The sequence below is a fragment of the Camelus dromedarius genome, chromosome 13, assembly GCF_036321535.1.
Source record: "Camelus dromedarius isolate mCamDro1 chromosome 13, mCamDro1.pat, whole genome shotgun sequence".
In the NCBI taxonomy this organism is placed as follows: Eukaryota; Metazoa; Chordata; class Mammalia; order Artiodactyla; family Camelidae; genus Camelus; species Camelus dromedarius.
Window position 1 is genome coordinate 55350350 of NC_087448.1, and position 16736 is coordinate 55367085.

At 42.4% G+C, this 16736-nt stretch overlaps 1 long non-coding RNA gene across 1 annotated transcript; it reads left to right on the forward strand.

Moving 5' to 3' along the window:
- The first annotated feature begins 10421 nt into the window (after positions 1-10421).
- LOC135322779 (uncharacterized) lies at positions 10422-16141 on the forward strand. Its single transcript, XR_010383617.1, has 3 exons — positions 10422-10551; positions 13578-14697; positions 15482-16141. It is a non-coding gene; the product is annotated as an uncharacterized LOC135322779 (long non-coding RNA).
- Positions 16142-16736: the final 595 nt, after the last annotated feature.

A 16736-nucleotide genomic window follows, 5' to 3' on the forward strand; every position in this document is an offset into this window, starting at 1 on the left:
AGAAACCTATACTTGTCAAAAAGTCCTTTTTATGAATCTTATTGAAGATGAAGCAGTTTGCAAAGCACTAGCTTAACTGTCTATGAATGACAAAAGCCTTAGAAAGGCAAAGTTAAAGATCTGGTTATGAAGTTTTTACAAAGAAGCTTAATCAAGTTGCTGTGGCATACGACATTTTAAGATAACTAGACTAGAACTAGAATTATGACTAGAACAACTAGAATTATGATGGACAGCATTATATCAGGATATATCTAAATTTCGGAAAACTTAAATAATTTCCCAAATGTCTATAACAACATTTATCCACAGTGTATAGTCTGAGGAAACTTATCACTCATTTGACAAAGCCACGCAATGTAACATACCAACCAATCTGAGTTAGTTTAACATTTTTCTCTGAGATGTCTCAGGGGTCCTCTGAAGCATCCCAAAGTTAGCTAAAGTTAAAAAAAAATTATGAAAATTGGATACGAAGTTTGTCAACAACATCAAAAAGTTTCACACAATCTGTTATCAGAAGCACTATTATCACAAGCAAGTAAACTTGTTCTCTTAATACAGGGGAAGCAAAATCTAGTCTTGCCCCAATCTTCTTTTAATAACAAAATCCATTTACCTACTTAAGTGTAATCTGATCTCAGACCAACCATGCACAAAACTCCCTTTCTACAAACTTTCAGCAACTTTCTGTATCCATATTAGTTTGTCCCTTATTTTTTTCATCTAGAAACAACCAGCTTTAGGACAAAAACATGTTTCCTTAAACTTAAAGCATATAACCTACTTTCCTACTGTATACTGAAATGGTTCCTTTATTATTTTTAGTAGCTTTGGTGACATATAAATTAGGATCCTCAACTCATAAAAATGTTCATTTCTAGTGAAAACTAAGTAAGCAAATATGAACTGTCTTTTACATTAGCATTCTGTAGATTAGCAAACACAAATGCCAATAATGATTTCTAAAAAATGCGCTTTTTATAGAAAATATCTCAGTGTGGCACCAAACATATTTAATAGTCCTAAACAACTTTAGTTTCTCTGCAAAGAGAAGCCAATGTTCAGTAAATAATGTTCCAGTATCTTAACCTTGCTTGGGAATGACCCAGCTATTCAACAAATTTCCATAATTTATCTTAGGTTAAAACAACTCTAAAATTTCAAGTTACCAAGTATCTGGAGAGGTCAATGTTAGGTAGAATTCCTGAAACAGAATTATTTCTAAAGAGTTCACCCAAAAGCTCTTAGGTCACTTGCGTTTAATTTACTTATAAGAATTTTGTCATATCAAGTTAAATGAATTTTTTTTTTCTTTCTGACTAACTGCAGCAGAAGCAACATGACCCTGTTGACTTTCAGTAAACCCAGGTACAATAAAAGACATGTCTGTGTTGATTATACCAACAAGCTTAAGCTAGCTTTAATATCAGATATTAATTTAATACTGAATATTTCCTAGATCACATGAACCTAAAATTTGTTGTCTAGCTTCTTTTATACTTAGAAGTATTTAATTTGCAAGTGCTTACTTTTAAGTCAATTAAATAGAGCTCTTTTGCATTAATTTTTACCTAAATACAGAACCAGAGACCTCACAGTTTTTCTGCCTGAGTTTAAAAAAATCTTTTTCCTTGAGAGCCAGGTAGTTCATTTACATCTCAAAGGCACGGGAAGAGAAATGTGAATTCCCCCTATACTGGTTTATACAAAACCCAATCATCTTGGTTATTTTCAGGGATTTTTTTTTTCCAGTTCCCAAATATCCACTTCAATTTAAAGAAATAACAGTAATAGACAATAATATATATGTATCACTCACTGACACTCAGGTGCCTCACTTTCAACAAAACTAGGAAGAGAGAATAGGATTTGGACTCAGGTACCAAGACACGTACACACACACACCCAAGATAAAAGCCAGATTGCAAAAGAGCCACTTTACTGTAACAGCAGAGACAGTAGGGCCATTGTCCTCCAGATCTCAGGGAGCACTGAGGTCACAGAGTTACAGTAAAAATATCATTTTCTTTCATTTATGGGAACATAGCTGAAGAGCTCCCAGTTTTGCAAAATATACTCTATGTATAAGACGGAGCAGAACTCTGATCATCCATGCTTAATTATTCATGGCCAATGTTATCAAATATCAAGCAAACAACAATTCAAAACCATGTCTCAGGGTCACAGCTCCCTAGCCACAAAAGGGAGATTCCTAACCAGTGCCCCATCAATCCAAAAGGGGGGACCCCAGCTAGTGCCCCAGAGATAAAACTGAATGAAAGACCAAGGCTAGAAAGGGAAAACCGCAACCACGCTCCCCACAGGTGAGGCCATGGCAATAGGGAAGGGGGCCCTGGTGTCATCAGACATGAGCCCCGATACTCAGACGTCTCAACCGACCAATGCAAGTACCGATGCACACACATATAAACAATACACATGGTCCCACAAACAAGAGGTGTGGCCCCAAAAGTCTACTTCCGGTCCCAGACGGAGGCCTCCAAACAGACTGGCCCAGCTCTCTAAAAAGAATGGACTTAGAGTGGCTCCCAGTGAGCCCAGAGTGGCTCACTCCCTTCAAGGGAAGGAGCTCAGATGGAGCAGGTAGAATTTTCCCATCCTGCACAAGCCTGAGTGGCTCACCCCAAAACCATACACACAAAAACACAACAAATAAGCTATGGTTGCGCAGACAATTAGAGGAAGTGTAGTCCAAAAATTCTACTTCCACTCCCAGACAGAGGCTTCCAAACAGATGGGCCCAGCTCTTGAAAGAGACACACCCTGAGTGGCTTGCAATGAGCCCACAGCGGCTCCCTTCCCAGTGGGAATGAGCCCAGATGGAATGGAAAGAATTCCCAGCCTGCGTGAGCAGGAGCCACTCACCCCCAGGAGACACCAAATGTGGACTGTAGCTCTGGACATTTCTTGGGTCCAAACAGCCTGGTGCTGTGGGTCGGCCAGTGCCTGTCAGAGAGAGTCCTTCCTGGTTCCCTGGAGCAAAGTGAGCTCTGGCAGCTGCTGGGACCCAGGGAAGGGGCTGCCAAGGGTTGGGGTCAGCCCTCCATGGGCACAGGCTCCTAGGCTGGCCAAAATTGTTAACGAAGGCAAGTTCATGTACCTGCCGCACCCTGAGGCCAAACTGAAATGTCAGAGTTTGGAGCAGAGAAAGTTTTACTGCAGGGCCGAGTAAGGAGGCCAGGACGGTTCATGCCCAAGAAAAACCCAAACTCCCCAAATAGTTTCAGCAAAGCATAAAGGCCAAGCTATGGGGGGCGGGGCCACAGGTCACAAGGCATGTGATCAGCTCATGCACAGTTCTCTGATGGATTGATGTTGCAGTAACAGGGCGGTCCACATGCTCAACCCCTAGGCGCCAGAAGGTCTGGGGGACCATGTGCTTTCAATCAAGTAGTTAATTTCTTCCCTTTGATAGTGATTTTTAGCACCTGAAAAACTCAGGAACTATACATGAGACACTATTATCTGAGTACTTAAGAGAGGAGCTGCAGTAGAGTTTATGGGGGAGACATCTGACCCTGGAAGACTCCCACAGGGTCCTGCTTGATAACAATATTTTGAGATAGTGTGTCCTGAACTCTGTCAAACTATAGAGCCTGAAAACTTGAAATATTATAATAATACAAATTAGTAATGAGAGAGGGAACCAAAAAACATCCCAGCTTAGCATGTGTTTCTGTGTCTGTCTGTGTGTGACATCATTGGTAGGTCAAAATGGAAACATTTTGAGCATTGGGTGAAATTTCCAGTCTTGGCAGTTTTTCTGAGATGCTCTGAGCTAAATACCATCATCCTCTACCTATAAACCAACTTGGACACAGTCATTTTGCAGGAATTTTAAGTTTAATCCATTTGTACTTTCCAGAAGGAAAGTCTTGGGGTTGATTTGGATGATACTGCAGAGACAGCTGCTTCATTTTAATAATTCTGTGCATTAAATTTGCACATTTACTCCTGTACCTCTAAATTGACTTCTAAAAGTCAGGGATTTTTGTGGCCCAGTCATAGCATGGGGTCACCTTCAAAGAAACACAGCCTGGCAACGAAAGCATAATTAAGCACTTAGGGTCTTTGTTACATCCCTTCCAGAAAATGCCCAAGTGGATTTGTTTTCTTTGCATGTAGCATTTTTCCCCATCCTTCTATCATTACCTCTAAAACATCAGGTAGCTGCTCCAGAGTCTCTCTGCATCACCCCAACTCTGCATTCTTAACAGCCTCTACTTCTCCCCAATTTTTGGTTACCTTGGGGTGATACGTAGTAATCTTACACATACATTTATTAAATGATTAGCATTTCCTTGAACATTAATCAACAATCCTCTCAATATTCTCAAACTACTTATATAACTAATAAATTGAAATGTATAAATTTAATAAAGTAAATTTTCCAAAATAGTTAAACACTGCAAACCTAATCCAATAGTTCTAAATGTTCAATTAAATTCACAAATACATCACTCTTATAAATACTTTAACACTTTAAGAGACCACATTTAGACTATTATAATGGTTACAAAACCAGCACTTTTACATTAAACAAGTAACAAGATTGTTAATATTATTTTAAAAAACTCCTCATTTAAAAATGTCACACTCCCAAAATGCTTTCATAGTTATTATACACACATACATTATTTTTGAGAAAAATTTCCCTCAAGGGAAATTTACTTCTACATATTTGCCTCTACATTCTCCCCAGCATAACACCTTATGCATAAATGATGTCAACAGCTATTTATTCAGTTGAATTTTATATTTAGAACTTTCCTCAAGGCACTAGTATTATCTTCCCCATTTTATAGATGAAGAAACAGAGACACAAACAAGTTAAGGCATCCTGGATTCCAAACTACCCATTGTTCAATCCTCCTGCAAGCAAAACTGCCCTTTCTAGAAGTCAGAGGGAGCCCTTCCCTCCAATTGGGAGGGAGGCTGTTGCCAGCCCTGCCAGAGGTCCAGTGATGCATAATGAACAGAATACAAGGTGGGGAGGGCATAGCTCAAACAGTGCAGTGCATAGCTCAAGTGGTAGAGAGCCATTTAGAATGCACAGGGTCCTGGGTTCAATCCCCAGTTCCTCCTCTAAAGGTAAAGAAATAAATAAACTTAATTACCTCCCCCTGAAAAAAACAAAACAAAAACCCCGAAATACAGAAGGAACTCGTTGGAATGTGTGTTAGTCAGCCCAGGCTACCCTAACAGAATTCCACAAACTGGGTAGCTTCCACCAGACATTTATTTTCTCACAGTTTTGGAGCCTAACACTCCAAGATCAAGGCGCCATCAGGGTCGGCTGCTGGTGTCAACTTTAAATTCTCAGGAGGCAATGATCAATCAAAGTGTTTATCTGGGATCAAAGAATTGCAACTCCGGGTACACAGATTTGAGTAGCAACAGAAATAGTATCCCAGTAGGGAGGTATCATCAGGGGGATTTTAAAGACAAAAGGAAATGCTTGCATAAGTTGTTTACAAAGAATTTTGATTGCTGTTGATGACCGGAAAGCTAGTCTTGGCTACCCATGGTTTGGCTGACACAATTGTATATATGTATTTGTTTACAGTTTGTCTTTCCCAATATGTTGCAAACTTCACAAAAGTGGATTTGTTGGTTCTGCTCATGGAGGCAGCCCAGGCCTAGAATAGTCCCTGAAACCAAGAAGGCACTGAATCCATATTTTGAATGAAGGAAGGAAGCACTTAACCTCAGTTTCCTTTTCCCTGACTTGGCTCTTCCTCACTCAGGTCCAGCCCTCCGGGGCCCTGGCCTGCCCTTGGCCTCACCGAGCTCTGGCATCTCAGGGAGACCGTAGCTGGCTCAGGGCCAGCTTAAAGGCTGGGAACTAAATTCAGAAACAGCAGGCAGAGCAGCCTTGAAAGAGGAGAGGCTGGGAGGACTTTGCTAAAGACATATACAGCACAAAGCAAAACCTTGTCCAGTCCATATCTGCCCAAGATAAAAGTGTTTCTGGGCTAAAGGCAGGAGACAGCTGATGAGGTAAAAGGGCTTGAATGAACCCAATTGTCAGAGCGCAAAGGAAGAGACTGGAAGCTCCATGAGATGAGGCCTGCCCGGATCCAGCACAGAACCTTGGTCAATTTGTAACCTATCAGAAGATGCATTTAGAGAGCACATGGTAGGAGTGCATGGGGTGAGACCTATCACAGGTAGAACATGGGAAGGACACGGAAGACAGACAGCCTCCAAATGAAGATGCCACTTAAAAGAGGCATCAGTGATGAGATGGAGAGTCTGGAGACGAAGGGTCACAGCCTGGTCCCAGCGGTAACTGGCCATGGGAACCTGGGCAAGATACTCAATTCCTTTGTGCCTTATTTTTCTCGTCTGGAAAATTGGTACAAATGTGACTGACTGGGTCGATTGCATCTTAATTATAGGCAAGAGCCTGGAACATGAAGGGTGTTCTACTGCAAGGCAAAGAGGAGGGAGGAGGTAGGAAGAAGGGCCTAAAGGGAAAGACGGGAAGGGACAGAGACAGAGCCGTGTCGGCAGAGAGGATCCAGGCTGGGCGGACAGAGGAACCGAGGGGACAAAGGTCAAGGAGAGGGGGCTTTGTAACGGGATGACTGGGAATGAGCAGGAGTTGGGGGGGGGATCTGGCGATGAACCGAGGTAATAAAGACCTTGACCGAGACCCAGGGATACAGCCACCAGCGCCCCAACTGAGGTGCTGGTAGGTTCTTCCTCTGTGGAATGCCACCCAGGGAAGCCTTTGTGCCCACCTGGGCAGACGCAGGGCAACTTGGGTCCTCAGAAGTGGTGCCGGTCTCAGCAGGAGGCAGAATTTTGTTAACACATGACTCACCTGGCTCAGAGCCTGCTGGGGAGGAGATGGAAACATAGTAAATGCCCAAGCAGGAAGAAAATGAAACATTTTGGAAGTCACTCAAAGGCAGATTTTACGTTAATTTGAAATAAAACATTTGGTTAACCAATTGCTCTCTGAGTGATTTCAGTGATTTTTAAAAAAAATTTTAGACATTTTTTATTGAGTTATAGTCATTTTTCAATGTTGTGTCAAATTCCAGTGTAGAGCACAATTTTTCAGTTATATTTGAACATACATATATTCATTGTCACTTTTTTTTTCGCTGTGAGCTACCACAAGATCTTGTATATATTTCCCTGTGCTATACAGTATAATCTTGTTTATCTATGCTACATTTTGAAATCCCAGTATGTCCCTTCCCACCCACTGCCCCCTTTTTTAATTGAAGCATAGTTGATTTACAGTATATATTAATTTCAGGTATACAGAAGGATTCAGTATTTTTACAAATTATGCTCCATGAAGTTATTGCAAGATAATGGCTATAATTCCCTGTGCTGTACAATATATTCTTGTTTGTAATCTATTTTATACATAGTAGTTTGTATCTCTTAAACCCCTATCCCTAATTTCCCCCTCCTTCTTTTCCTTTCCCCTTTTCTAACCACTAGTTTATTTTCTGTATCTGTGAGTCTATTTCTGTTTTGCATGTCTTTTCATTTCTATTATTCTTTAGATTGCACATACAGTGATATCACACAGTAAACACTGTGTGATTTATTTCACTAAGCATAATATTCTCTAGATCCATCCACATTGCTGCAAATGGTTGTATTTCATTCTTTTTTATGACTGAGTAATATTCCATTGTGTATATATACCACATCTTCTTGATCCATTTGTCCTTTGATGGGCACTTGAGTTGCTTCCATGTCTTGGCTATTGTAAATAGTGCTGCTATGAACATTGAGGTACATGTACCTTTTGAAATTAGTGATTTCATTTTTTCCAGATATATACCAGGAGTGGAATTGCCCTATCAAGTGGTAATTCTACTTTTAGTATATATCTTTTTTCTGTCTGACCTATTTCACTAAGTGTAATATTCTCTAGGTCCATCCACATTGCTGCAAATGGCAGACTTTTGTTCTTTTTTATGACTTCTGGACTTCCTATGTTCAAGATAGACATCACCTTGGCATTCACTGGAAGGGCTGTGAGCTCAGGCTGGTTCCAACTGTGCAAGGTCTGAGTCATCTCACTGATGACTTGACTTCTCATCAGGTTCTCTGCCTGCTGAGTAAAACTTCTCATAACCCCCCTGTCAGACACTTTCTCCAAGGACCAGCTCACCTCCTGTGCACACAGTGTCCTATGTCACAGGCCAGAGTAGCCACCCAGAAATGGGGATGAACTCTCTTGGGGAACAATGTAATCACTATCACTTATTGAATGAATGGATCAAAACCCTATCTTCATAGAACACTAGGATGTTATCTGCATTTTTCACTCCCATCCTTTCATGAGTGTACAACAGTGTTTTCTAGAGGCTACTCATGTGTGATATCACAATAGAGGCTACTCATGTGTGAATGTCGAATATCCAGGGGAATGTTAGACATTACAGAGATTTGCAAAAATGTAAAACATGGTCACTCTTCTAATTAAAATTTTTTTATTTTGAAAATAGTAACTTTTCACAAAAAATATTTTAAGGTTAGTGTGTAATTGATATATATATATATTTTTTGGTTATTCTTTTTTCTTATTGAAGTATAGTTGCTTTACAATCTTTTCTTGCTAATTAGTACTTTTTCTAATGAAATAAATATTTGAATGAGCAATTTAATTGAAAAGTAAATTCTACTTTTTAATGTAGTAAAGATTGATACAACCTATGTAAACAAAAACTCTTTGAGTTTTCAACAATGTTTAAGACTCAATAATTTTTAAAGGGGTCATAAGACCAAATGACTGCAAACTGAGTGAGATCATATACTTACCTTTTCTATACTGTCTCTTTAGTCTTCAGAACAGACCTGTGAGATAAAGCCTTTGATCTCCAGGTTACAGAAGACACAAAGAAGTTCAGAGAGAACTCCTACCTCTAACAAGAGTCAGATCTGGGGTTGCACACGCCCACTTTCTCTATTCCTTCCACTTTTCGGCAGTGTCTCCTGACACCATTTGTGGTGAAAGGAAGTTCTATGTTAAGAGAAAGAAAACCACAGCAATTAGTGATTTTGCAAGAGGCAAACTTCACTCTCCAAAGTTGTCTGAAAAACATTCAGAAAAATAAGAAACAAACTTATTTCAAAAGTGACCTTTCTCCATCCCTGGCTTAGCCCTGGGCACTTGCTGGGTCTCCAGGGGGAAGGGTCCTACGGTGAGATCGGGGCCAACCACGTCTGCACAGCGCCCTCTGCTGGCCCATCCCAGCTCCAGCATTGCTTGGTTGGGTCTGGTGGCCTTTCCCCGCAGAGCCTACAGGGACCACTGGGATCTTACAAGAGTCGGGAATTCCTCTAGTGGCAACCAATCCTTTATAAGTGTGAGAGGCCTCTCTCACCAGTGAACTTCCCTTGAGACTGCTCTTGCTTTGCAGAGGTCCATTTTTCTGCCTGTTTTGCACACCCAGAGTTCAGAACACCCACAAAGAACCACCTTCTCCACACTTGTGACTTGGCAAAGAAGTCTGGCATGATCTTTGGACCCACACAAACCTCGGCTTGAATCCAGACCCTTCGATCTGTAGCTTGGCAAGTTACTCAATCTTTCTGAGCCCTACTCTTCTCATTTTAAAAACAGAAATGTTAGTATTTAACTCGTAGAGTCACTGTGAGTCTGAAGTGGGACAGTACAGACGTACTTGGCACAGGGCTGAATGGTGCTGGTTTCCGGTTCCCCACTTCTGCTCTGAGCTGTCACAGAGGGTGACCATGAAGTGCAGGAAACCTCACCACACCCTGATCTCCTTCCTGTCTTCAGCTGTGGATTCAGCTCCCTCCAGGGGCAGGACTTTATGCAGCTCTCAGGATATAAAGTTGAAATGGGGTGAGTTGAGTGCAGTAGTTTCTAACATTTTCACAAATGTTACACAGATTATTTGTCCCTTAAGAGAATTTTTTTTAAAGATTTTATTTTTTTAAAGCAGTTTTAGCTTCACAGCAATACCGAGCAGAAAGTGCAGAAATATCCCATATGCCCCCTTTCCCCAGATATCCATAGCCTCCCCCACCAGATGGTACATTTGTGACAACGGCGGAACCTACATGGACACATCATTATTATCGCAAGTCCATAGTTTACCTGAGGGTGTGCTCTTGGTGCTGTACATTCCACGGGTTTGGACGAATTTATGTACGCTAAATGCACGTGTGCTGACCTGAAAGTAGGGGTCAGCGTGAAAGAGGGCTCTGAAGCTGCTCCACTGCTGGCCTTGAAGATGGGGGAGGGGGCTGTTCGCCAGAAATGGGCGTGGCTTCTAGAAGCTGGAAAAAGCTACAAAATAGATTCTCTCCTAGAGTCTCCAAAAGGAACACAGCCCTGCTGACTCCTCGATTTTAGTCCAATGAGACCCACATCAAGACTTCTGCTCTACAGACCTGAAAGAGAACAAACTCGTGTTGTTTGAAGCTACCAGGGTCACGGTGATTTGTTACAGCAGTAAGAGGAAGTGAGAACCTGGAGAAGGATAAACCTCTGGGGATCAGAGCTCTCCCAGTTGGTGGAAGGTAAGAACCGACCCAATGGTGTGGAGCAGGAGCCCTGCTGCAGGGAGGACTGTTCCCAAACTCAGGTTCAGCTGCTCATCCCTCAAGAATCCAATACTGAGAGACAAGTGTTGGGTAGAAGGAAAGCGGGCTTTACTGAATAAACTGGCAATCCTGGGGAGAAGTGGGGGCTCATGTCCCAAAGAACCAACTCACTGTTGTTGACTGGGGGCAAGAGCTTTTAAAGGGGAGTTTCAAGGGGGGGAAGGCAGAGGGAGGGCGCTGCGTGCAGAACAGAACAGCCAGCTCCGACGGTCATCTTGAAGTCGGTCATACGGTGGTTTGATCAGCATCATCTTGATTGTTTTAAGTAAGTTAACCTTCAACTTCAGGGTCCGTTTGTTCCCACTTCCTTGAGGTTAGTTCTCAGAATTGTGCAAGATGGAGCAGCTTTTGTCATGGCTACAGTCTGGTCATCATGCGGTTACCTTGTTCCACTTGGTGGGGGTTTCAGTGTCTGTAAAAGAGCTCAAAGAACATGGCTCAGAATATTATTTATGGCCCTTGAGGAGGAACTAAAGGTCCTTGATTTTGTTTACTGGCTAAACTATTATTTTGTTGTGTTTCACTATTTTCCTTTGCTTCTGCATTTTCTTACTTCTCTGATTAAATTTATTCTTTGCTAATTTTTTTTTTCTTAATGTAAAGAGGCAGGCGAAGGACATGGCAGCAGTGGTGGTGGGTTCTTTCCTAGGAAGGCCTCACAGGATCCTGCTCTGTTCCAGGAACTTCAGGGCTCACTTCACTACCATCAGTACCATTCACTTCAAAACCTGAATGTTTTTTACATTTCAGCACTCCTCTAAATAAGGCACCTGTAGCGTTGAAATGCTTGTTTTCCTTCTGTAGGGGGCTCCTTCTCATGGTAGCCTGTTGAAATGATTATTCTCATTCATCAAATTGAATTTAATTAATTTTCATATTTTTAAGAGCTTGATAGCTGCTAACTAAATCCCCTTGGCCAATAACTCCAGAAAACAATCTGCGTTTTTCCCTTCTTGCACTTCTTTGCATCCTACAAAGTTGTATTTACTCCTCCAGAGTAAAACTGCTCGCTATGCCAGGCCGTACTGGCAAATTCTCTGGAAGGAAGAGCATCCGCTAGTAAAACACAGCTCAAGGACTTGAGGCCAACAGATGAACACTGAGAGCATTGCTTTAGCCAGCGGAAGAGAGTAGAAGGGAGACACTGCTTTTCCTTCAGCCTCTGGGAGGATCCTGAAGGCTGGGCTGCAGGACCCCAGAGCAGAAGCGCAGCCCCAGCTCTGCCTGCAGACAACTTCAAAGGCGCATCCCACTCTGTGAAGCCTATTCCTGAACTTCTTTGTCTGGGGAAGTTTTCCAACGGCTTTTTCAGATTTGGTTTCTGACAGCCCGTGTCTGTGAATGTTTTCATACCCAACCTGGCTGCTTTAGATCTCCCGTTCAGGGACACGCTGCCTTCAGAGCCACCTATGTCCTCAGAGCTCCACCTGGGTGTCTGGTGGCCCAGCCTGCAGTGTCATGTTTTATTTCTGTGAGTCAGCATGTACAGCAGCACTTGTCCCCAGACTGGCCTGAGGGGAGTGCTTCAAAACCTACCGCTGGATTTCTCTGATGCGTAATCAGACTGATATAATCATACAACATATTATTACACACGTCTGGGAAATGTATGTGTGTCTTTACACACACACACACACACACACACACACACACACACACACTCTAATAGAGATACATAGCATTAAGAAGAAACTTCTTCACAGCTCCAGCAAGAATCTGCTATCAACATTCTATGACCTGTGATTAGTACTCTGATTAATAATGTGATAATCTTAAACTAAAGCCACTCTATACTCACCCTGCACGTTCAAATACACACCCCACCTGTGTACTGCCAGACTTGCCTGTGTTACAAAGCACTTTCAAATACGTTATTTCACTTCATCCTCACAATAGTCTGGTTTTATAGCAAGGGGTCTAAGGCTAAGAGGGTAAGTGATGTGCCCAAGATTACAGAGCTCCTGAACGGTGGTGCTGAAGTCAGCTAATCACATTTGCTCTTTCTTCTGTATGATCACACCTTGAGAGGAACTCAAAAGTACTGAGAAGTTGTGATGGTCATAGAAAGAATGATTTTCATTGATTCAGCATATACTGTATGCCAGGCCCTGAACTGGGCACTTCCATGCACTTTTCATGTAATCTTGATGCTCATCCTTAGAGGTAAGTAGCATAAGTTTCACTTTATAGATGAGGAATCTGAGGCTCAGAGAGGTGAATCAACAAGCCCAAGGACACACAGCTCACATCTGGTAGATCCAGGTTTGAATTCAGTTCTGACTCCAAAGCCCAGGCTCTTCACTTTTGGCTCTGCTCCCTATTTTCCCTTGAGTGCAACTTTAAATCAATGCCACTACCTTTTGTATCAGCATTCACATTTTGCAACTTCTCTGGTTATGGAATGAAAGGATCTGCTCCCTGTTAAAAAAAATGCAAGCCTCAGGAACTAAGTGTAAGGGAGAGTCTAGGGGTCAGTAGGCAGCCCCCTTAGTGTCTCTGAAAGTCACACTTCAGAGGTGGCCAGCCCCCAGGCTGCTGGTGGCACAACCTCAACTCTGGGAGGACAAACAGGCTCTTCTGGGAAGAGCTGGGTCTGAGCAGAGCAGAGAAATCGTGAGTCCTAGAGACAAAACTTGAGTCTGAGAGGCTCTGCTCTTTAGGAGCGGTGTGGCCTGGGCAATTTCCTTACACTCTCGGAGACTCTGCTTCCTTTTTTGGAAAACAAGGATTAAATTAGATAATGGGGGTCGGGGATAGGGAGGGGTCGCAAGACAGAACAAGGAAGCTATTGTTACATGCACTCTTCCAGGGACTCGAGATTCCCTTGCCCCTTCTCTGAGGGACGCTCTGGACCATAACCAGGGACTGCCAGGGCCACACACTTCCCCGTGCTGCCTTCCGAAGGGCTTGTGCTCCGTTGATACATGTGTCATTTCCTGCAGGAGTTTCCAAACCTCTTCCCCGTGAAGCTACCTTCCACGAAAGGGCTGTTGTTTGTGTTGAGAAATGACTTTGCCCATCGGAGGAACAGCTCCGGTTCTGCAGGCTCCGACAGCGTGGAGCGGGGAGCCTGCGCGGCTGCAAATGTCAGAAACTGAATTACAGGCGGTGGCGCAGCGCCAGCTCCGAGATGGGTGGGGTCCAGCTGCAGAGCCTCCCAGCTGTGACTCTGGCCAAGTCGGCCCCTTCTCTGCTGGCCCCTTCTCTGCAAGCGTCAGTGTCCTTATTTGTATAATGAAGTTAATTTCCACCTGTCAGAATTGCAGATAACGTTAATGAAACGGCTAAGAACCTGGTACAGAGCAAGAGTTGGGTAAATGTCAGTTCTCCCGTTTCCCCTTCTGCCTTGCTTCCTCGTGCCTGCGTTTGGAGTCGGGCATTTTTCGGTAACAGACACAAAGGCAAAAGTGCATGGGGTGAAGAAGGGCTCTGCCCACTCTTAAGAGTCACTCAGGTCCACCCTGTTCAGAGAGTCCACCCAGATGTGTTCTTTAACTCGAGAATTTATGAAGATGAAGAGAGGAGTTGATAAAGATGGCTGAGCCTACATGTGTTAATGAGAACAATATTCAGAGGCTGCTTTGTGGTGACCCCTACTGGATTCTGGCGTCAAACTCCTGTTTGTCCTCACTTGGGACCGGGACACTGCCGCTGTGTGGCACAGGCAAATTCCAGGGATCCTCTTGTGACTTAAGTCGGATTTTCCCTCATTGCCTTTGCAGAAATACTCACTTCCTGCTTCAGAGCTGATGATGCTGACTCCTTAGCTTTGTTTACACAATTGCTGAAGGTGTTGTTTTTAAGTCCTGCATCTTTATTGAATTGATATCTGCAAAAGCCTTTGATTCCCTTGCCAGTGCTCTGTGAACTGGATGTCGCTTCTCAGTCTGGACGGATATGGGCCCCTTCTGGCCGAACCATGACACATCCTGAGACACAGTGTTTAAATAATTCCCAGGAAGCGGCAGCTCATTGGCACCGGTGTTAATCACTTCATATCCAGTTTTCTGTGGTTTCATCATAGTCTGACTTCGGACTCAAGGTTAAGAAAGGATGAAACAGGTTTGCAAATATTTTCTTCCAGCCTGGATCTTGTCTTTTTATCATTTTTATAGTCTTTTGCAGTGTGAAAAATTTGCATTTTGATGAAGTCCATGTTACTGATTTTTTTAATGAATCATTCTTTTGGTGTCACGTGTAGGAATTTCTCATTCTGACCCCTGAAGGATCCTATATCTGTCTTATATTTTAATCTATAATCTATCCTGAGTTTAATTTTTTATTTAAAGTGTGAGGTCTAGTTCAAGGTTTTTTGTTTTGGGGGTGGGGTTTTTTTTGTTGTTTATTTGTTTGTTTCTTTCTCTTGTCCATGGATATCTAATTGCTCCAGTACCACTTGTTGAAAAGACTATCCTTTCTCCATTGAATTGCTTTTGCATCTTTGTTAAAAAAAAGTCACTTGAGCATATTTGTGTGGTTCTCTTTCTTAATTATTTATTCTGTTCCACTGACCTATGTTTATAGCCTTTTGCCAATACCACATTTTCTTGAGTACTATAGTACATAATAAGTCTTAAAATTGGGTAGAGTGACTCCTTCACTTGATTCTTTTTCAAATTGTTTTAGCTATTCCAATTCTTTTGTCTTTCCATATAAATTTTAAGATAAACTTGTCTATACATCTATTAAAAAGTCTTGTTGGGATTTTGATAGGAATTATATTAAACCTATACATCAGTTTGGGGAGAACTGACATCTTTATTAAACTGAGTCTTCCATCTATGAACATGGTTTGTCTTTCCATTTATTTAGATATTCCTTGATTTCTTTCATCAATGTTTTGCAGTTTTCAACCTACGAACCCTGTACTTGGACATTGTGAACTCCTTAGCTACAGATGTTATCTAAATAAGATATGGGGGAATTAAATGATGATTTGATCATGGTTGGAGGGACCACAGGAAGTAGTCAGAAAAGAGAAGAGCAGCCGATCAGAAGAAAGCAAAGACTCAGTGGCGCTTACTCTGGACCAGGCACTGTCCTCAGTGCTGTGCACTCGTGGCTTGTTCATCCTTGGGACAACCCCACAAATGAAGTACCATTGTGATGCCAGTTTACAGATGAAGAAAGTAAGGCACAAGAAGTGAAATAAACTGTCCAAGACTATTCAAGACAGAACTTAAGTCAATGTTCTTAACCACCCACACTATGAAAGCAGTTTTACAGAATGCTAAATGTGAGTCAGAAATAGAAAAATCGGTGCCCAGTCCTCCCTATTCCATATTAAGGCACCAGAGCAAATTTCCTGGCTTTGAACTTGCAACATGGCCCCTGTCACTGCCACTGACACTGGGAGATTCCTATCACTGCTACAGAGACTTAAGTAAAGGAATGCAATCACCAAGAGAGAATAGCTCCATGAGGAGAGAAAGGGCCTGGGAGGGGAGATGTGGTTAAAAGACACAGCACAATGTGAAAGAAACAAAAAGCTGGGATTCAGGGGGATATGGAAGAACCATTTAAACCTGAACCAAAGAATTACCAAAAAAAAAAAAAAAAAAAAAAAACCCCAAAACCCTGAACCAATGAGTTACAACTGGAAAGTCTCACAAGATGGTCCAAAGTGTCACCAAGGATTCAGATGAAGTGACCCAACTAGGCAGGTGGTAAACAGAACAGACAAATTGATCAGGCAACAACCCAATCATTGTGTGAAGCCAAATGTGGTTGACTAAATACACTGCACACCTGTAAATTATCTTCTTGATGGTTTATTCATAATTTGGTAAAACGGCTTTGCCCAATAAGCATCTAAGAGTTATGCTGAAGACCATGTGGGGCAGTACCACGGAGAAACAGTAGGAAAGTGGTCTCCCCACAGCCCTACCCTCTAGAGAAGAGCCTGGAGTTCTTTCTCACCATCCGTGGAAGGTTCTAGCAGCATACAACAGAGAGCCTCCTCTTTGGTTTATTCTATCATGGTGGTTTCCTTCTTCTCTGCAGTTACGTTTAATAGGAAACAAGATTCATCCTCCCAAGCTTTGGCTTTGGGATTGCACTGGCTGTAACATGCGGCGCTGTGCTGCATGGACCACACAACA